A 23168-nucleotide genomic window follows, 5' to 3' on the forward strand; every position below is an offset into this window, starting at 1 on the left:
CCTTGTTAGATCATATGGAGGACACAATGGTCGGTCACAGCAGATACTTGTGGTCCAGTTTAGGGGAAGAGAACGGAAGGATTGTGGTACATGACCTTGGACGTGAGCCCAATCTCTACAAAGACCCCTATGAGGGTGAATGTGAGGCGGCTCAGTTGTCTGAAGAGTCGTCTGTTCCTCATGTCCTCAGGGCAGATCCACAATTATCTGCTGCCCAAAATACTGAGACACAGAACATGTCCCATAGGACTCTGTATATGTATGACCAGATACTGTTTGGATAGTGATAAGAGGTAGGTGACTAGATATCAGATGTATAGTAATAACAGGTAGGTGACCAGATACTGGTTGGATAGTGATAACAGGTAGGTGACCAGATATTATGGATAGTGATAATAAACAGGTAGCCAGATATGGCACTGATAGTGATAGGAGGTAGGTGACCTCATATGAAATGGATAGTGATAGGAGGTAGGTGATCAGATATGGGTCTGATAACCTGCCCATCTCCACATGACCTGGTCACCCCTCTTCGATCTGCCGACCTCCACAAGAGCTGCCTATCTCCACATGACCTGGCCACCGCTCTTCGATCTGCCGACCTCCACAAGAGCTGCCTATCTCCACATGACCTGGCCACCGCTCTTCGATCTGCTGACCTCCACAAGAGCTGCCTATCTCCGCATGACCTGGCCACCTTCAACAGGATTCCCCAACTCCAAATGATCTGTCCACCTCCATTTGACCTAAAAATCTTGATTCTTGAGCTGAGCTAACCGTGTCCAGTCAGCCCACTCCTCTCTAGTCAATGTATCCTTCTCCTATCTACCAAACCATAACCCATATCCATCATCTCATGTCCTAATACAATAAAATAATTATCCATGACCAAGTTAAACATGGAGTATGGGAATATGACATCTATGGTGGAGGGCCCTCCATGTGGCACCAGCATTACAGCTCTGGCATGAATGACCCATGTGAAGGACAGTGCATCACAGAGCGTGGAGAAGGCCTCTCTAATCCTCTCTCACAGCAGGAGGACAATATATTAGATGCTCACAATACTAGCTGTCAGGAAGCTGGAGGGCACAGGAGACGACTTGTATACACAGGACAATACCATCCGGTTTCCTTCCTTGAGCACCGCAGGCCGTAGATTGTAAATGACATGTTTATAAGCGAGCAGAGTGGTTTACAAGATGCTGGAACTCAGCACTCGGCAAAATCGAGAAGATCTCAGTGACAGCATGGAATTACGTAGGAGTGCATACTGATGGTGTAGTGCTACATTACAAGTCCAAACCTTAACCTACCTCCCTGTCAAAGGTGGTATAACAAGAGGGTTAATATTCTGAAGCACCTACAGTCTTTAGACCCATGGGTGTGGGTCTTTAAGCTGGCAGGAGACTCAGAAATCAGTCGATATATTGTAGGACTCGTGTTGATGTCCTGGCTAAGTCACAAAAAAAGCAATGTCCAGTATCGTCTACTGACAAGACCATACCCAGGACTGTCCTCTCAGAGGACCAAAGAATTTTCAGGTGGACCTCCCTTGCAGTCCTAAAGGTAAGAACTTTGGAAGAAGGTGACTAACTGGGTTTGGTGAAACATTAAATCTTTAGCATCTTCACCAAACCTTAAAACTAGCATCACATGGCCCAATTAAGATTGTCCTGCTACCTGAGCCACATTGTTGAACTGATCAAACTGGTCCATTTCAGTGGCCCGATCCCTGGCCGGCTTTCCTGGCCCGATCCCTGGCCAGCCTTCCTGGCCCGATCCCTGGCCAGCCTTCCTGGCCCGATCCCTGGCCAGCCTTCCTGGCCCGATCCCTGGCCCTCTTGAGTGTCCTGATAATTGTCCTGACTTGGTGTCTAATAACTGTTGTTGGCCTGATAACAGGTCCATGTTGGTGGCCAGTTACTCATTGGCAAACCTTTAGGTAAGGATCAGGCAATCTCAGGATATTAGCACATATGAACATGGCACCACCACAGATGCCTTCAGCTGCCAAGCACACAGGTAACAAGTCAGCCGGTGTCATAGGTATAAAACTGCTGACAGATGCCCTTTAAGAGTCAGAGTGAATGCAGAGAGGGCATCTAGATCTTAGAGAAGATTCTTCTCCATTTGTGCCGGGGAACTCCGCAGGAAGGAATAATGACTTCAAAGCACAATCCTGACAGTGTGCCCGGAACCTGTGGTGCAATCACATGACTAACACGTGATGTCATCAGAGTAAAGTGCATCTCATGTCAAATGTTCGTTACGTCAGCTCTCATACTCCAATCCCATCTAAAGCAGTATGCAAAGTTCTGCTGGTCTTCTGATAGCTCTCAGGAGCTCAGAGTGCCCCCCGCTGGTTCTGAACCCATACAGAACATATTTTTAAAGTGTAAATACAGCTTTGGATGTGACTGGAGTCACAGCTGAAGATTAATAGGGCAAGACGCAGTGGTCATATCCCCCCGGCCCCCTCAAAAAAGCAGTAGTTCCCGTTATGTACACAGATCAAGTGAAGATCATGGCCCTGGATTATGGACTTTATTAATGAAATATAATACAAGAATTAAATTAATCATTAATCATCAATCATGTCAGAAGGAGTTAGGAAATGTAATGAAGATATCAGCGGCACATGGTCTTCACTTGATCCATGTACACTAGACGACGGCATATTGAACCAGTACACAAGGTGGGGCACTGGACAGGTTATGTTATTTTGGCCAGAATATTAACATTTACTAAAACTTCAAAGAAAGAGTCCATGATGTCAGAAGATCAATACTTGAAGTTTCCAAGAGTAACGGAGGTCCTGACCTCTGTGGTTTCGGAGAGGCTGCCACATGTGCTGCCTTTCACACTTTATTCTTCCTCTGAGTTTTTTAGGTTCATAAACGACAGAATAATATTTGGTTTCTATGGTTTTCCAAGTCTATGAGCCCAAGAGTTAAGCAGCATCTCACCGTGTTTGAGGCTCATGTCACCAAGGAGATCATTCACTGGGTGACAATAGTATTTATATATCTAAGACGAGAACCTGCTATACCGCAACTAACAACTGCATGTAACAGGGGAACAAAAACACAGCAACACTGGGGGGAAGGGGGGGCTGCAAACTACTGATAATATTCATATAGATAAACATACCCAGGCAATAATACTGCTCCTACGTACAAGAATATAACTACTATAATACTGCCTCCTATGTACAAGAATATAACTACTATAATACTGCCTCCTATGTACAAGAATATATCTACTATAATACTGCTCCTATGTACAAGAATATAACTACTATAATACTGCTCCTATGTACAAGAATATAACTACTATAATACTGCTCCTATGTACAAGAATATAACTACTATAATACTGCTCCTATGTACAAGAATATAACTACTATAATACTGCTCCTATGTACAAGAATATAACTACTATAATACTGCTCCTATGTACAAGAATATAACTACTATAATACTGCTCCTATGTACAAGAATATAACTACTATAATACTGCTCCTATGTACAAGAATATAACTACTATAATACTGCCTCCTATGTACAAGAATATAACTACTATAATACTGCTCCTATGTACAAGAATATAACTACTATAATACTGCTCCTATGTACAAGAATATAACTACTATAATACTGCCTCCTATGTACAAGAATATAACTACTATAATACTGTCTCCTATGTACAGGAATATAACTACTATAATACTGCTCCTATGTACAAGAATATTACTACTATAATACTGCTCCTATGTACAAGAATATAACTACTATAATACTGCTCCTATGTAAAAGAATATAACTACTATAATACTGCTCCTATGTACAAGAATATAACTATTATAATACTGCCTCCTATGTACAAGAATATAACTATTATAATACTGCCTCCTATGTACAAGAATATAACTATTATAATACTGCCTCCTATGTACAAGAATATAACTATTATAATACTGCCTCCTATGTACAAGAATATAACTACTATAATACTGCTCCTATATACAAGAATATAACTATTATAATACTGCTCCTATGTACAAGAATATAACTACTATAATACTGCCTCCTATGTACAAGAATATAACTACTATAATACTGCTCCTATGTACAAGAATATAACTACTATAATACTGCTCCTATCTACAAGAATATAACTACTATAATACTGCCTCCTATGTACAAGAATATATCTACTATAAAACTGCTCCTATGTACAAGAATATATCTACTATAATACTGCTCCTATGTACAAGAATATAACTACTATAATACTGCTCCTATGTACAAGAATATAACTACTATAATACTGCTCCTATGTAAAAGAATATAACTACTATAATACTGCCTCCTATGTACAAGAATATAACTACTATAATACTGCTCCTATGTACAAGAATATAACTACTATAATACTACCTCCTATGTACAAGAATATAACTACTATAATACTGCTCCTATGTACAAGAATATAACTACTATAATACTGCCTCCTATATACAAGAATATAACTACTATAATACTGTCTCCTATGTACAGGAATATAACTACTATAATACTGCCTCCTATGTACAAGAATATAACTACTATATTACTGCCTCCGATGTACAGGAATATAACTACTATAATACTGCTCCTATGTACAGGAATATAACTACTATAATACTGCCTCCTATATACAAGAATATAACTACTATAATACTGCTCCTATGTACAAGAATATAACTACTATAATACTGCTCCTATGTACAAGAATATAACTACTATAATACTGCTCCTATATACAAGAATATAACTATTATAATACTGCTCCTATGTACAAGAATATAACTACTATAATACTGCCTCCTATGTACAAGAATATAACTACTATAATACTGCCTCCTATGTACAAGAATATAACTACTATAATACTGCTCCTATGTACAAGAATATAACTACTATAATACTGCTCCTATGTACAAGAAAATAACTACTATAATACTGCTCCTATGTACAAGAATATAACTACTATAATACTGCCTCCTATGTACAAGAATATAACTACTATAATACTGCCTCCTATGTACAAGAATATAACTACTATAATACTGCTCCTATGTACAAGAATATAACTACTATAATACTACCTCCTATGACTTATCTTACTGTGTGCACTATGTTCTGGGTCCTGTGTTGTGGATGATGTTTTTGTTCTATCATTTAATCTTCTCCTGGTGACAGATCGTTAAATATTAACATTCACTTTGGGCCGATGACCTCCTTAAAGACTGAACCGCAGAGATTCTTCTCCGTCTCGTTGAGGTTTTTGGTCAGTTTTGAAGAAAACTTTGCTAATTCATTTGGTTTCCCGAAATACCTAAAACAAAACCCACAAACGCCGTAATCACTGGAGAGATGGAGGAAAGAGAGGAAACGGTTCAGCAGACAGTATCACACAGGATAGGATTAGATACACGGCTCAGCAGACTGTATCACACAGGATAGGATTAGATACACGGCTCAGCAGACAGTATCACACAGAATAGGATTAGATACACAGCTCAGCAGTCAGTATCACACAGGATAGGATTAGATACACAGATCAGCAGACAGTATCACACAGGATAGGATTAGATACACAGCTCAGCAGACAGTATCACACAGGATAGGATTAGATACACAGCTCAGCAGACAGTATCACACAGGATAGGATTAGATACACAGCTCAGCAGACAGTATCACACAGGATAGGATTAGATACACAGCTCAGCAGACAGTATCACACAGGATAGGATTAGATACATAGCTCAGCAGACAGTATCACACAGGGGAGGATTAGATACACAGCTCAGCAGGCAGTATCACACAGGATAGGATTAGATACACAGTTCAGCAGACAGTATCACACAGGATAGGATTAGATACACAGCTCAGCAGACTGTATCACACAGGATAGGATTGGATACACAGCTCAGCAGACAGTATCACACAGGATAGGATTAGATACACAGCTCAGCAGACTGTATCACACAGAGCACTCTCTCTCGGATTGGATGATGTCACGATCAGTCTAATGCCCAGTATGTGACAGCTCCCTCCTCTACTGTCCCATCTACACACAAAAAATGGAGATCAGAGGAGAGTATGTGCGAGATCACCACACAGGTATATACGCCGTATACTGCAATATATCACATAATCGTATCACATAGAAGATTTTACTGCAGGTCAATACATATCCCTCAAAAGATGAAATCACATTGAAAAGCATTCTAACGGCACAGGGCACTCTAAGAAATGGGTGGTTTATGTTGGGGACAGTCTAATAATCAGAGCATTCTAATGACTAACCCACATTAGTAGAGCATTCAGTCAACACCTTTACTACGTGCAGAGCATTCTACACAGAGAGCAGTCTAATACGGAATAAAACTGAGCACTCTAATGTCAAGTACCGCGAATCTTCCAGGAAACCCACTAACCTTAGATATAGTGTAGAGCAGTCTAATGTCCAGCTTGGCACACAGCATTCTACCATGGAATTTAAGGTATGGAATTTTCTTAGTAATATAAATGCATTTTCAACATGGTCAAAGGACTGATACTATGCAGGGACTATGCCAGCAGTGTGAAATGGGCCTTACTATCACATTGATATCTCACTGCCTAATTTTCAGGCTGACATGGTAACTATACCTGAATTGATTTATGGTGTAGAGAGTATTCTAATGACTGCTCTCTGTACAACACATCAGTCATTAGAATGCTCTCTGTACAATACGTCATTAGAATGCTGTCTGTACAACACATCAGTCATTAGAATGCTGTCTGTACAACACATCAGTCATTAGAATGCTCTCTGTACAATACGTCATTAGAATGCTGTCTGTACAACACATCAGTCATTAGAATGCTCTCTGTACAACACATCAGTCATTAGAATGCTCTCTGTACAACACATCAGTCATTAGAATGCTCTCTGTACAACACATCAGTCATTAGAATGCTCTCTGTACAACACATCAGTCATTAGAATGCTCTCTGTACAACACATCAGTCATTAGAATGCTGTCTGTACAACACATCAGTCATTAGAATGCTGTCTGTACAACACATCAGTCATTAGAATGCTGTCTGTACAATACGTCAGTCATTAGAATGCTGTCTGTACAATACGTCATTAGAATGCTGTCTGTACAATACGTCATTAGAATGCTGTCTGTACAACACATCAGTCATTAGAATGCTGTCTGTACAACACATCAGTCATTAGAATGCTCTCTGTACAACACATCAGTCATTAGAATGCTCTCTGTACAATACATCAGTCATTAGAATGCTGTCTGTACAACACATCAGTCATTAGAATGCTCTCTGTACAACACATCAGTCATTAGAATGCTGTCTGTACAATACATCAGTCATTAGAATGCTGTCTGTACAACACATCCGTCATTAGAATGCTGTCTGTACAACACATCCGTCATTAGAATGCTCTCTGTACAACACATCAGTCATTAGAATGCTGTCTGTACAATACGTCATTAGAATGCTGTCTGTACAATACGTCATTAGAATGCTGTCTGTACAACACATCAGTCATTAGAATGCTGTCTGTACAACACATCAGTCATTAGAATGCTGTCTGTACAACACATCAGTCATTAGAACGCTCTCTGTACAATACATCAGTCATTAGAATGCTCTCTGTACAACACATCAGTCATTAGAATGCTCTCTGTACAACACATCAGTCATTAGAATGCTGTCTGTACAACACATCATTCTAATGACTAATGTGTTGTACAGAGAGCGTTCTAATGACTGATGTATTGTACAGACAGCGTTCTAATGACTGATGTGTTGTACAGACAGCATTCTAATGACTGATGTGTTGTACAGACAGCATTCTAATGACTGATGTGTTGTACAGACAGCATTCTAATGACTGATGTATTGTACAGACAGCATTCTAATGACTGATGTGTTGTACAGACGGCATTCTAATGACTGATGTGTTGTACAGACGGCATTCTAATGACTGATGTGTTGTACAGACGGCATTCTAATGACTGATGTGTTGTACAGACAGCAATCTAACGAACATAGCACAACAGGTTACGATACAGAGAATTCTACAGACTGTTTAATGGCACAGAATATTTTTTTTGTAATGCTTACAATACACTGTCCAGTCTCCCAGCTGGTGTATAACAGACGCATTCTATCTAAGGACACGTTTATGATATAGAGAACGTTCTAATGGACTATTTTCAGTACAGAAAAAAATCCCTTTAGCTTCCAACTCTTCTCTAACTTCTGTGACACTGCATCACCTTAAAATAATCCGAGAAAAAGTTGGGTTCTTTAATGGAATTGGGATAATAATAAGATGTGGAAGGGTTAAAAAAAATATTTAAATTAAAATAGGTGTTTACAGCTGCCCCCTACTGTGCATAGCTGGTACTGACACACAATGTCATATCATTCCAGTAGGAGTTTGGTGGGGGGGGCACTCATGTTCTAACAACGGGTGTGTATGTGGATCAGGTCATATGTCCCTTCCTGGTAATGTGTTCTGTAGCGCAGTGATGTCATCATATTTATTTATTTATGCTAATTTTGAGAGCAAATTAGAACGGCTTCTACTTAATGCTTTAATTTATCGCAAAACAAGAGCAGCTGTTCCCGCTCTCCCAATTCCACTTTCAGCTGTTGCTGCGTCTGTGCCTCTCAGTCTGAGCTCATTACCCTGCTGGTCGCACGCAGGGTATATATAGATATATATATAGATATCTACACTCACCTAAAGAATTATTAGGAACACCTGTTCTATTCCTCATTAATGCAATTATCTAGTCAACCAATCACATGGCAGTTGCTTCGATGCATTTAGGGGGGGGCTCCTGGTCAAGACAATCTCCTGAACTCCAAACTGAATGTCAGAATGGGAAAGGAAGGTGATTTAAGCAATTTTGAGCGTGGCATGGTTGTTGGTGCCAGACGGGCCGGTCTGAGTATTTCACAATCTGCTCAGTTACTGGGATTTTCACGCACAACCATTTCTAGGGTTTACAAAGAATGGTGTGAAAAGGGAAAAACATCCAGTATGCGGCCGTCCTGTGGGCGAAAATGCCTTGTGGATGCTGGAGGTCAGAGGAGAATGGGCCGACTGATTCAAGCTGATAGAAGAGCAACGTTGACTGAAATAACCGCTCGTGACAACCGAGGTATGCAGCAAAGCAATGGTGAAGCCACAACACGCACAACCTTGAGGCGGATGGGCTACAACAGCAGAAGACCCCACCGGGTACCACTCATCTCCACTACAAATAGGAAAAAGAGGCTACAATTTGCACGAGCTCACCAAAATTGGACTGTTGAAGACTGGAAAAATGTTGCCTGGTCTGATGAGTCTCGATTTCTGTTGAGACATTCAAATGGTAGAGTCGGAATTTGGCGTAAACAGAATGAGAACATGTATCCATCCTCTGATGGCTACTTCCAGCAGGATAATGCACCATGTCACAAAGCTCCAATCATTTCACATTGGTTTCTTGAACATGACAATGAGTTCACTGCACTAAAATGGCCCCACAGTCACCAGATCTCAACCCAATAGAGCATCTTTGGGATGTGGTGGAACGGGAGCTTCGTGCCCTGGATGTGCATCCCTCAAATCTCCATCAACTGCAAGATGCTATCCTATCAATATGGGCCAACATTTCTAAAGAATGCTATCAGCACCTTGTGGAATCAATGCCACGTAGAATTAAGGCAGTTCTGAAGGCAAAAGGGGGTCCAACACCGTATTAGTATGGGGGCACTAATAATTCTTTAGATGAGTGTATATATAGTGTGTGACAGAACACCCTGCCCAGTAATACACATACCGCTCCATGGGCTGGATAGAAGTGCCCCATAGTCTACACTGAAGTTACAAAGAAGTTCTGCTGAATGGTGTCCAGACCTTTGTGATCCAGTGATATACACAATGCACAGTCCCTGGTGATCCAGTGATATACACAATGCACAGTCCCTGGGGATCCAGTGGTATATACAATGCACAGTCCCTGGTGATCCAGTGATATACACAATGCACAGTCCCTGGTAATCCAGTGATATACACAATGCACAGTCCCTGGTGATCCAGTGATATACACAATGCACAGTCCCTGGTGATCCAGTGGTATATACACAATGCACAGTCCCTGGTGATCCAGTGATATACACAATGCACAGTCCCTGGTGATCCAGTGATATATACAATGCACAGTCTCTGGTGATCCAGTGGTATACACAATGCACAGTCCCTGGGGATCCAGTGGTATACACAATGCACAGTCCCTGGTGATCCAGTGATATACACAATGCACAGTCCCTGGTGATCCAGTGATATACACAATGCACAGTCCCTGGTGATCCAGTGATATACACAATGCACAGTCCCTGGTGATCCAGTGATATACACAATGCACAGTCCCTGGTGATCCAGTGATATACACAATGCACAGTCCCTGGTGATCCAGTGATATACACAATGCACAGTCTCTGGTGATCCAGTGGTATATACAATGCACAGTCCCTGGGGATCCAGTGGTATATACAATGCACAGTCCCTGGTGATCCAGTGATATACACAATGCACAGTCCCTGGTGATCCAGTGATATACACAATGCACAGTCCCTGGTGATCCAGTGATATACACAATGCACAGTCCCTGGTGATCCAGCGATATATACCATACAAAGTGGCCAAATTTTCTGTTTAACCCCTTAAGGACCCTTGCCGTACATGTACGTCACATCTGGACGTGCGTTAAGGGCGCTGGGAGGGAATCGCGGGGGAATCGGGGCACTATGGCTGCTCTCACCAGCAGGCAGCCATGCCAGGGAAAGGGCAGCATGGTGCAGCACCGCCCCTCTGCAGCTCCAAGCGCTGCGATTGGCCGGTCAATGAAGACCGGCACATCGCAGCGCCTGAAGCAGGAGGAAGAAGCTGCGGGGCGAGGCGGGTGGGATTCAGGGGGAGGTGACGGTGCTGAACCGGGGTCTCCTCCGAGGTGAGGCAGGGGACACCAGTGTTTGGCGTCCCCTGCCAGCGCTGTGATTGGCTGGAACAACACTCCAGCCAATGGCGGCACTATAGCTGAACAGGAAAGGGCTGAACCTCCCTGCATGCAGACATTCTAGCTGGTGACTTGTGAGACTTGTGGTGCACCACCACAGCGATTTAACACTTTCCTGCTGAAAGAAGAAGAAAAGAAGAACATCTGGAATTTATTACAAGCCCCTTCATGTGTGAAAACAACACACACCCCTCACTAAATAAAAGTTTACACATTTTCTACCAGACTCCAATTTACCGTCAGACCATGACCCGGAAACGATTTGAGTCCATTCGAAAATTCCTACACTACAATGACAATGCACAGTGCCCACCCCAAAACGACCCAACATTTGACCATCTTTTCAAGGTTAGGCCTGTCCTTGACCACTTCAGAACAATGTTTGCTTAGGTGTACAACCCCAATAAAAAAAGTCTGTGTAGATGAGTCCCTGTTACTGTTCAAAGGGAGGGTTAGATTCCGCCAGTACCTGCCTAGCAAACGGGCAAGGTATGGCATAAAGATTTACAAACTTTGTGAGAGTAGCTCCGGGTACACCCACAAGTTCCGCGTTTGCGAAGGAAAAGATTCACGGATAGAACCCCCAGAATGTCCCCCGTCCTAGGAGTTAGTGGGAAGATTGTGTGGGACTTGCTGCACCCACTGCTGGATAAGGGTTACCACCTGTATGTGGATAACTAATACCAGCATACCCCTATTCAGGGCACTAACTGCCAGAGGTACTGTGGTGTGCGGCACAGCGCGCAAAAATCAGAGAGGCCTCCCTAGATCCCTAGTAGGGCAACCACTGAGAATGGGCGAAAGTAGAGCTCTCCTCCATGAGAACATGCTGGTTGTAAAGTACAAGAGGGACGTCCTTGTACTAGCCACCATTCACACTAATGCCAGCTCCCCTGTCGCTGTACCACAACCACGACCCCAAACCAGTTTGTATCCTGGACTACAACAGACACATGGGAGGGGTGGATCTTTCAGATCAACTTATGAAGCCCAACAGTGCCACACGAAAAACCAAAGTGTGGTACAAAAAGCTGGACGTACACATTGTACAATGCGTACGTGATATTTCAATCTGCAGGCCACACAGGATCTTTCCTCCAGTTCCAACAGGTGGTTATCAAGGCCCTAATATTTTTCAAAGCCAGGCCGGGAAGGGGCCCAGTACTTATGGACGTCATGGTGCCCGTGTCGTACCAGGGCAACATTTTCCAGGTCAAGTCCCCCAGACGGAAGGAAGGGAAGGACCCAAAAAAGATGCAGGGTGTGTTCCAAAAGGAAAGACACCATTTACCACTGCGAAACCTGCCCTGAAAAACCTGGCCTGTGCATGCCGGAGTGCTTCAGAATCTACCACTCATCCATGGAGTATTGCTTTGATTTCATCCATGATGTACCCTGTAGTTTCACCACCCGCCGAGCTTACAGATCCACTTCTCACCAACCACTAGATATTCATTTCAAGCTCAAGTGGTGGAAAGGTCAAAAGTGCCCTTTCCACCACTTAAAATGTTCGTACGGGGGTGCCATTTCCAAAATGGGGTCACTTCTTGGGGTTTTTAATTTCTGGGGACCCCAGGAATCTTTTAAATGTGACATGGCACCTAAAATCCATGTCTGCCAATTCAGGTAAGCAAAATCCATATTTTGCTGTTTGACTCTAGAGCCCTGCCGTGCATCCATACATCATTTTTTGAACACATATGGGATGTTGGCGTATTTGGGGGGAAAATGGGGAACATTTAGTCCTGTTACCCTTTGGGAAAGTGAAAAATGTGGGTGTAACGCAACTTTTTTGTGAAAAAAATAAAATTTTTAATTTTCACTACCAAGGTCAAAGTGCTCACTACACACCTTGAAAGATTCCTTGAGGGGTGTAGTTTCCAAAATGGGGTCACTTTTTGGGGGTTCCCACTGTAGGGCCACCTCAGGTGTCTTCATATGCGACATAGCTCCCAATTACCATTCCAGCTAAATCAGCTCTACTAAAGCCATATGGTGCTCCTTCCACTCTGAACCCTGCTGTGTGCCCATACATCAGTTTTTGAGCACATATGGGGTGTTTCTGTAAACTCCAGATTCAGGGAAATAGATTTTGAGTTTTGTTTGACTGTTAAACCTTGATGGGTTGCATAAAAAATAGATTCAAATTTAAAATCTGCTAAAAAAAAACAAAAACAAAGTGAAATTTTGAAATTTAATTCCCATTTTCCTTTAATTCTCGTGGGGCACCTAAAGGGTTAACATTTGTGAAATCAGTATTGAATATCTTGAGGGGTATAGTTTCCTAAAATGGGGTGATTTATGGGTGGTTTCTAATATGTAAGCCACAGAAAGTGACTTTAAAAAATAAATTGGGTTTTGGAAATTTTCTTAAAAATTTTAAGATTTGCTTCTAAACTTCTAAACGTCCTAAAAAAATAAAATGTAAATTTTCAAAATGATCCAAAACGTGAAGTAGACATATGGGGAATGTAAAGTAATAATTATTTTTGGAGTTATTACTATCTATTAAAAAAGTAGAGAAATTGAAATTTGCTAATTTTTCCAAATGTGGTATTTTTTCTATAAATAAAAATTAAATGTTATTTATATAGCGCCACCATATACCGCGGCGCTTTACAAATTCATAGGGTTCATGTACAAAACAAAAATAACTGGATAATATGCAACTGAAACACTAGGAGTCTGGGTCCTGCTCGCAAGAGCTTACAATCTATGAGGAATTGGGGGTGACACATAAGGTAGTTGATTGTGATAAGTAGGATTTGAGCCATTATTGAACTGACAGAAGTGGTGCTGGCCGATCTGCTTTGGGTTCGGGACTACAAGAAGATCGAGTTTAGGCCAGAGGAGTTGGTGGGGGGGAGGTTCAGTTTGGGAAAAAACATTTTAGGTAGCTTGATAAGCCTGCCTGAAAATATGTGTTTTTAAGGCACATTTGAAGGTGGAGAAGTTGAAGATTTACCGAGTATTCCAGAACAGAGTATTCCAGAGAGTAGGTGCAGCTCGAGAAAAGTCTTGAAGATGGGAGTGAGAGGTACGAAATATTTTGACTCAATGGTCCTGAAGGTGAACAATGGCCTGGTCCTGAAGGTGAACAATGGCCTGGTCCTGAAGGTGAACAATGGCCTGGTCCTGAAGGTGAACAATGGCCTGGTCCTGAAGGTGAACAATGGCCTGGTCCTGAAGGTGAACAATGGCCTGGTCCTGAAGGTGAACAATGGCCTGGTCCTGAAGGTGAAAAATGGCAGTGTCCTGAAGGGGTTAAAACAAGCATTGCCAGAAACCATTCTGTATTACCAGTTATCTGGAATTGGGCTTCTTATTAACCACTCGGTCACCAGGGACTAGTCATTTCACTTACTATGGATCGCATTGGTACCGGATTTCCAGATACCGGTCACTGTACATATACCAGTAAGCTCCGTAATTTAAATATTTATATACCATTGGATTAACAGACACTTGGGGTGGCATATTCCACCGGCTCACCAGGGAGTCAACACTTTATACAGGTGAACCTGGAGCAGCACTTACAGTACCAAAGTCCCTGGTGGCCTAGTGGTCATAAAATGTATAATACCGTAAGTTCTGCCCATTCCTGATTGCCCTCTGCTATATACAGTGCACTATAGTGGCCCATTACAAAGTATTACTCCACACACATACAATGCACTAGGCTTTAGCCCTTGCCGTGTACACGGCCCTGGCAAAGGCAGGCTGTATGTGACAACAAATAAATCAAATTTCAGCATGTTGATGTTTTCAGGTGAGAAGAACAAGCTCCCATTAATGGCGCCTGGTGTTGACGAAGCGAGCGGCTCGACACTGACTGTTTAATAAACTTGGAGGCGATCAGCGTGTACCCAGCTCTCCACTTCCAGCCTCACGTACCGGGCAAAAAAAATTAAAAAAAAGATCATTATCCATCAAACATCTGAATGCCCATAACAGCGTAAGGCAAACAAGCTCATGGCACGGGCTGCGAAAAGATCCTGCAAGGTTTACTCCAGTGTTTCTAAAATATCTGTGAAGATTGGGCATCCATAGACAATCTATTAAAGGAGACATGGTGGGGAAGCACCATACGGGCTAAGAGGGGCCAATCTACTGACCATGAAGGTAAAGAAACCTGAGTGACAACCTCCGATGAGGATCTACCAAGAGGAACATCATCCCAGCTGTAGTAGACGTGTGGTACCTGATGAGTGTTTGGTTTCTCATCTTCAAGGATTTGAAGAAAAGCTACTGCACCCCAGAAACCTCGGCAGATCTCCATAATCACTGGACACATTCCTGCTCTACAGATTATAATCCATCCCATCATCAGCGGATTAAAGGGGACGAGTAACATCTGTGGGATCCACATCTACATACAAAACACAGTGGGCGACTACAAGGAGACGGATCACAGCCGGAGGAAGAATCACGCAAAATGACTCAAAGTCTTCTCATCATGGGTGGTCACACACTTTATACTGAGTCTGGATATACAGACAGTGTAGCATAAATATAATGGGAGGTCCAGATATTAATGAAAATAACAAGAAAAAAACACATTCACTGGTCACATGAAAAGATTAACATATGGAAAAAAGTGTTATTCCCGACAAAACTCAGATTTATCAGAATCTCAAGTTTCCTGCAGTATGTTCTATAATTGCTCCAGCTACTATAATACTGCCTCCTATGAACAAGAATATAACTACTATAATACTGCCTCTTATGAACAAGAATATAACTACTATAATACTGCTCCTATGTACAAGAATATAACTACTATAATACTGCTCCTATGTACAGGAATATAACTACTATAATACTGCTCCTATGTACAAGAATATAACTACTATAATACTACCTCCTATGTACAAGAATATAACTACTATAATACTGCCTCCTATGTACAAGAATATAACTACTATAATACTGCCTCCTATGTACAAGAATATAACTACTATAATACTGCCCCCTATGTACAAGAATATAACTACTATAATACTGCCCCTATGTACAAGAATATAACTACTATAATACTGCTCCTATGTACAAGAATATAACTACTATAATACTGCTCCTATGTACAAGAATATAACTACTATAATACTGCTCCTATGTACAAGAATATAACTACTATAATACTGCCTCCTATGTACAAGAATATAACTACTATAATACTGCTCCTATGTACAAGAATATAACTACTATAATACTGCCTCCTATGTACAAGAATATAACTACTATAATACTGCTCCTATGTACAAGAATATAACTACTATAATACTGCCTCCTATGTACAAGAATATAACTACTATAATACTGCTCCTATGTACAAGAATATAACTACTATAATACTGCCTCCTATGTACAAGAATATAACTACTATAATACTGCTCCTATGTACAAGAATATAACTACTATAATACTGCTCCTATGTACAAGAATATAACTACTATAATACTGCTCCTATATACAAGAATATAACTACTATAATACTGCCTCCTATGTACAAGAATATAACTACTATAATACTGCTCCTATGTACAAGAATATAACTACTATAATACTGCTCCTATGTACAAGAATATAACTACTATAATACTGCCTCCTATGTACAAGAATATAACTACTATAATACTGCTCCTATGTACAAGAATATAACTACTATAATACTGCCTCCTATGTACAAGAATATAACTACTATAATACTGCTCCTATGTACAAGAATATAACTACTATAATACTGCTCCTATGTACAAGAATATAACTACTATACTGCTCCTATGTACAAGAATATAACTACTATAATACTGTCTCCTATGTACAAGAATATAACTACTATAATACTGCTCCTATGTACAAGAATATAACTACTATAATACTGCTCCTATGTACAAGAATATAACTACTATAATACTGCTCCTATATACAAGAATATAACTACTATAATACTGCCTCCTATGTACAAGAATATAACTACTATAATACTGCTCCTATGTACAAGAATATAACTACTATAATACTGCTCCTATATACAAGAATATATCTACTATAATACTGCCTCCTATGTACAAGAATATAACTACTATAATACTGCTCCTATGTACAAGAATATAACTACTATAATACTGCTCCTATGTACAAGAATATAACTACTATAATACTGCTCCTATGTACAAGAATATAACTACTATAATACTGCCTCCTATGTACAAGAATATAACTACTATAATACTGCTCCTATGTACAAGAATATAACTACTATAATACTGCCTCCTATGTACAAGAATATAACTACTATAATACTGCCTCCTATGTACAAGAATATAACTACTATAATACTGCTCCTATGTACAAGAATATAACTGCTATAATACTGCTCCTATGTACAAGAATATAACTACTATAATACTGCCCCTTGTGACCAGTCAGTGGAATCACAGTCTCTCGTCATCTGAATACATTCAGTACAATTATCTGATAATTAGAATTTGATGAGTTTTCACAGTTTTTATATTATATAATCTGCCCATGTGACTACAATGTAGTGATCAGGACACGATTGTCACCATGGTAACGGGATGAGTTGGTGACTCCAGAGTCTGTGGGTTGTCAGGTTTATTATAGCAGATTGCTGGATCTTCTCTTGAAATCTATCAGAGTGTTACTGTATAATGTGTCCGGGGGTCTGCAGAGACCCCCTCACCGCGCTTCATGTGACCGCAGGCGCTGCCACAACGTAAGTAATCAGTCTCAGGATTGTGTTTTGTGATGAATAAAGGTTATTCTGTCACCTGATGACGTCACTGGGTCACAAACCGCCATATTGTGCCATATGCCATGAATGTGAGGGGTGCCAAGTCCCTTGTGAGCAGTATTTCCCAGGGGCCCTCACCACAAATTCCACGAAGGGCCACCAGCTGAATGGGCCTGTGGACACCAGGGCTGTAATATGGAGGACTTCCTAATGAATGCGCTTCAAACTGACTCCATTAACCCATCCTTTGCCAGATCGTTTAGTGGTGTGCACAGTACTTCCATTGTCATACATTCTTCTTACTCCTGAAATATTTTATTCTGCTGCGGGCAATGGACGCTCAACTGATCAGATTCCAGTTAACGGATTCTTCCAGCAGTGCTTTTATTTTTAAAATATTTTCCTGTTATCAGCCATTTCAGAGGAGAGGATGACTGTAGGACAGGAGAATACAGTCTATTGCCCCCTGTTATCAGCCATTTCAGGGGAGAGGATGACTGTAGGACAGGAGAATACAGTATATTGCCCCCTGTTATCAGCCATTTCAGGGGAGAGGATGACTGTAGGACAGGAGAATACAGTCTATTGCCCCCTGTTATCAGCCATTTCAGAGGAGAGGATGACTGTAGGACAGGAGAATACAGTCTATTGCTCCCTGTTATCAGCCATTTCAGGGGAGAGGATGACTGTAGGACAGGAGAATAGTCTATTGCCCCCTGTTATCAGCCATTTCAGGGGAGAGGATGACTGTAGGACAGGAGAATACAGTCTATTGCTCCCTGTTATCAGCCATTTCAGGGGAGAGGATGACTGTAGGACAGGAGAATACAATCTATTACCCCCTGTTATCAGCCATTTCAGGGGAGAGGATGACTGTAGGACAGGAGAATACAGTCTATTGCCCCATGTTATCAGCCATTTCAGGGGAGAGGATGACTGTAGGACAGGAGAATACAGTCTATTGCCCCCTGTTATCAGCCATTTCAGGGGAGAGGATGACTGTAGGACAGGAGAATACAGTCTATTGCCCCGTTATCAGCCATTTCAGGGGAGAGGATGACTATAGGACAGTAGAATACAATCTATTGCTCCCTGTTATCAGCCATTTCAGAGGAGAGGATGACTGTAGGATAGGAGAATACAATCTATTGCCCCCTGTTATCAGCCATTTCAGGGGAGAGGATGACTGTAGGACAGGAGAATACAGTCTATTGCCCCCTGTTATCAGCCATTTCAGGGGAGAGGATGACTGTAGGACAGGAGAATACAGTCTATTGCCCCCTGTTATCAGCCATTTCAGGGGAGAGGATGACTGTAGGACAGGAGAATACAGTCTATTGCCCCCTGTTATCAGCCATTTCAGGGGAGAGGATGACTGTAGGACAGGAGAATACAGTCTATTGCCCCCTGTTATCAGCCATTTCAGGGGAGAGGATGACTGTAGGACAGGAGAATACAGTCTATTGCCCCCTGTTATCAGCCATTTCAGGGGAGAGGATGACTGTAGGACAGGAGAATACAGTCTATTGCCCCCTGTTATCAGCCATTTCAGGGGAGAGGATGACTGTAGGACAGGAGAATACAGTCTATTGCCCCCTGTTATCAGCCATTTCAGGGGAGAGGATGACTGTAGGACAGGAGAATACAGTCTATTGCCCCCTGTTATCAGCCATTTCAGGGGAGAGGATGACTGTAGGACAGGAGAATACAGTCTATTGCCCCCTGTTATCAGCCATTTCAGGGGAGAGGATGACTGTAGGACAGGAGAATACAGTCTATTGCCCCCTGTTATCAGCCATTTCAGGGGAGAGGATGACTGTAGGACAGGAGAATACAGTCTATTGCCTCCTGTTATCAGCCATTTCAGGGGAGAGGATGACTGTAGGACAGGAGAATACAGTCTATTGTCCCTGTTATCAGCCATGTCAGGGGAGAGGATGACTGTAGGACAGGAGAATACAGTCTATTGCCCCCTGTTATCAGCCATGTCAGAGGGAGGATGACTGTAGGACAGGAGAATACAATCTATTGCTCCCTGTTATCAGCCATTTCAGGGGAGAGGATGACTGTAGCACAGGAGAATACAGACTATTGCCCCCTGTTATCAGCCATGTCAGGGGAGAGGATGACTGTAGGACAGGAGAATACAATCTATTGCTCCCTGTTATCAGCCATTTCAGGGGAGAGGATGACTGTAGGACAGGAGAATACAGTCTATTGCCCCCTGTTATCAGACATTTCAGAGGAGAGGATGACTGTAGGACAGGAGAATACAGTCTATTGTCCACTGTTATCAGCCATTTCAGGGGAGATGATGACTGTAGGACAGGAGAATACAGTCTATTGCCCCCTGTTATCAGCCATTTCAGGGGAGAGGATGACTGTAGGACAGGAGAATACAGTCTATTGCCCCCTGTTATCAGCCATTTCAGGGGAGAGGATGACTGTAGGACAGGAGAATACAGTCTATTGCTCCCTGTTATCAGCCATTTCAGGGGAGAGGATGACTGTAGGACAGGAGAATACAGACTATTGCCCCCTGTTATCAGCCATTTCAGGGGAGAGGATGACTGTAGGACAGGAGAATACAGTCTATTGCCCCCTGTTATCAGCCATTTCAGGGGAGAGGATGACTGTAGGACAGGGGAGAGTCTTGGAAAACCCCTTTAACAAACGAGACTGCCAAACGTTGCATCACTAATATCGGTGCAATTCAATGTGTGCACCCTCTACCATGTATTTGTTACGATGTCGTAGAGCTACCGATTCAGGCTATCAACAAATTTTTTGTCTACATTTGGGGGTCCAAGCGCAGATCTCGGGGACCAGAGATGCTCATGGAATTGTTTCTACGCGTGATCCTCCTACAGGATCGATTCATCAGATCTGTCCTGTATGGACGGACAGATCTAGTCTTCAGACAAGACCAATTGATCTTGCTGGCAGCAGATGTCAATCATGGGGTTAAACGGCTTCAACATTTTAAGAAGTCCCCCTCTCAGATTCCCACACAGAAGACGAGAGCGAAAAATCAGCGGTTACAACGGTCTCCGCGGGAAATCTCTTATCGGCGTCTGCCGCGGTGTTAATATCATATTTAAAATTCGAACAGTCAAGATAACAGACACTGCGAGAACCTGATCTCATGGCGGCGGCGGCAAAAAATATCCACAAAGTATAAAACAATGATAAAATAAATTGAGATTTTGTGGCAGAAAACTGATCTGCTGGATTCGATGCTGTAATACGGGATCACTGTCCAATAGAAAAATAGAAAACCCTCCTTATATGTGGCCGTACAAAGTCACCATATGGCGGTGTACAGAGCAGCAGGGGTGACGAGCTTCACCGTACAGACTGGTGCATGAACCCTCACCAAACATTTCTGGGTCGCACTCTATGACGATGAAGAATTCTGTGTTCACAGATAACAGTTGGCGCCACAAAAAAATTTAAATATAAAATAGCGGCCAATTAAGGGTGCTGACCACCCGATCCACGCCCCCGCACATCAGGGAAATCACAGATGTTCTTGGCCCCCCCAACCCAATCACTTACGATTAGAGAACGCTGGGATTGTTTTTGCCAAATTAATTTCACTCTCGATGATTTTTATGTTTTGTAGAAAAGAGATGAAAGTGGAAATTCAGAGGAGGCGACGAGATCACAGCACACGAGGAAACGACTTCTGCCTGTTAACGAGACTAAGACAGTTTTCTGGAAAGACATCAGTCAACCAGCGACAAGTTTCATAATTAAAGACAATAAACTATGACCCCGACCGCAACCATAAAACAGAAGCCCCCTGAACCCCAAATACCAAGACCACAGAAGAGACCGTCCTGTACAACTGCTTAAAGGGAAAACATTTACAGCTATAGCAATATCCCTATGACAACTCCTCCTGGTTTGGCCTCTGGCAGTTCATGGTTATCCTAGAGACCAAGTAACACTGAGTGTCTACATATCAGAGTATCAACAGGAGTCAGGGGGTTAGCCCCACAATTTACACTGACAGCGGTTACAGAAAAACCAGCACATGTACATAGGAGGCAGTATTATAGTAGTTATATTCTTGTACATAGGAGGCAGTATTATAGTAGTTATATTCTTGTACATAGGGGCAGTATTATAGTAGTTATATTCTTGTACATAGGAGCAGTATTATAGTAGTTATATTCTTGTACATAGGAGCAGTATTATAATAGTTATATTCTTGTACATAGGAGCAGTATTATAGTAGTTATATTCTTGTACATAGGAGGCAGTATTATAGTAGTTATATTCTTGTACATAGGAGCAGTATTATAGTAGTTATATTCTTGTACATAGGAGGCAGTATTATAGTAGTTATATTCTTGTACATAGGAGCGGTATTATAGTAGATATATTCCTGTACATAGGGGCAGTATTATAGTAGTTATATTCTTGTACATAGGAGCAGTATTATAGTAGTTATATTCTTGTACATAGGAGCAGTATTATAATAGTTATATTCTTGTACATAGGAGCAGTATTATAGTAGTTATATTCTTGTACATAGGAGGCAGTATTATAGTAGTTATATTCTTGTACATAGGAGGCAGTATTATAGTAGTTATATTCTTGTACATAGGAGCAGTATTATAGTAGTTATATTCTTGTACATAGGAGGCAGTATTATAGTAGTTATATTCTTGTACATAGGAGCGGTATTATAGTAGATATATTCCTGTACATAGGGGCAGTATTATAGTAGTTATATTCTTGTACATAGGAGCAGTATTATAGTAGTTATATTCTTGTACATAGGAGCAGTATTATAATAGTTATATTCTTGTACATAGGAGCAGTATTATAGTAGTTATATTCTTGTACATAGGAGGCAGTATTATAGTAGTTATATTCTTGTACATAGGAGCAGTATTATAGTAGTTATATTCTTGTACATAGGAGCAGTATTATAGTAGTTATATTCTTGTACATAGGAGGCAGTATTATAGTAGTTATATTCTTGTACATAGGTGCAGTATTATAGTAGTTATATTCTTGTACATAGGAGCAGTATTATAGTAGTTATATACTTGTACATAGGAGCAGTATTATAGTAGTTATATTCTTGTACATAGGAGGTAGTATTATAGTAGTTATATTCTTGTACATAGGAGCAGTATTATAGTAGTTATATACTTGTACATAGGAGCAGTATTATAGTAGTTATATTCTTGTACATAGGAGCAGTATTATAGTAGTTATATTCTTGTACATAGGAGCAGTATTATAGTAGTTATATACTTG

General features: G+C 41.3%; 1 protein-coding gene across 4 annotated transcripts in view; it reads right to left on the reverse strand.

Annotated features, from left to right (window-relative positions):
• Positions 1-23168, reverse strand: part of GAS7 (growth arrest specific 7) — a 158109-nt gene that overhangs the window by 89365 nt on the left and 45576 nt on the right. The window lies entirely within an intron of this gene.

This window comes from Bufo bufo, chromosome 6, assembly GCF_905171765.1.
Source record: "Bufo bufo chromosome 6, aBufBuf1.1, whole genome shotgun sequence".
NCBI lineage: Eukaryota > Metazoa > Chordata > Amphibia > Anura > Bufonidae > Bufo > Bufo bufo.